The sequence below is a fragment of the Orcinus orca genome, chromosome 4 (assembly GCF_937001465.1).
Source record: "Orcinus orca chromosome 4, mOrcOrc1.1, whole genome shotgun sequence".
NCBI classification, from domain to species: domain Eukaryota; kingdom Metazoa; phylum Chordata; class Mammalia; order Artiodactyla; family Delphinidae; genus Orcinus; species Orcinus orca.
The window spans coordinates 49,126,024-49,127,179 of NC_064562.1; positions in this window are offsets into that span (position 1 = coordinate 49,126,024).

A 1,156-nucleotide genomic window follows, 5' to 3' on the forward strand; every position below is an offset into this window, starting at 1 on the left:
CTAGCAGACCCTAAGATATTACAGTTATTGGTGGAGGAAAAAATGTAGCAGAAGTTAAAGCAAAACCACTGTATACATACTCTTGATTTTTCTCTGCTCATTTTATTGAATAACTGAATGTATAAAAACCACACAGAGAACATTACTGGAAAAAAATTTTTTATTCTTCAAATATATAGTGGATTCTTCACCACTCAAATTATTTCTATAATAATTTTATCTTTTTTTTTTTTTTTGCGGTACGCGGGCTTCTCACCGTTGTGGCCTCTCCCGTTGCGGAGCATAGGCTCCGGACGCGCAGGCCCAGCGGCCACGGCTCACGGGCCCAGCCGCTCCGCGGCACGCGGGATCCTCCCAGACCGGGGCACGAACCCGTGTCCCCTGCATCGGCAGGCGGACTCTCAACCACTGCGCCATCAGGGAAGCCCCGTAAATATATATTTTTAATACATTTCATCTTTTCTCAAATGAATGACTATGGTATAATTGTGATTATCTTTAGCAACCAAAATCTATTTCCAGAAATTTAAACGATATGGAGAAAAATGCCATATCAAGTCCTTTGTACCTGATTTGGTGCTGAGGTTGAACTGGTGTATTGGTTTGTTCCAGGATCCAGAGGCTATTCCAAGCTTGAAAGCAAAGTGATATTCTTAGGTTGGCCTTGGCTGCTTAAGGAACCTCTGGATGCGGGATGACTGGCTCTGCTCTGCACAGGACAGTTCCTTCTCAGGCTAGGCTGGAATCTCTGGGAACAGTGGACTGAGGTATGCACCATGTTCAGGCATTTGTTCGGGTGGCAGGTGGAGAGGACCCTATCTCTTATGTCAGATTTCTATCTATTGGTAATCATTTCTCCATAAAAATAAATGGCAAGTGGAAAGCTCTGGGTTCTTGATGATACCAATACGTTGCCCACAGTTCTCTCTCTCGTGATGATACTAAGACCAACGAAAAAGAAGACAAAAGCTGAGTTCACTGTGAACACTAGTAGCAGAAGTGACTGCGGCAACTGTGACGATAGTGGCAGAAACTGGGGACTGATTTTTGGATCGGTCTTCTGGGCTTGATTTATTCTAAGCAGCCAGCAGAGATCTAGAATTTGGACATACTGTGCTTGGATCTGTCCTCTTAGTTTTCTCCACTGTCCACTGAC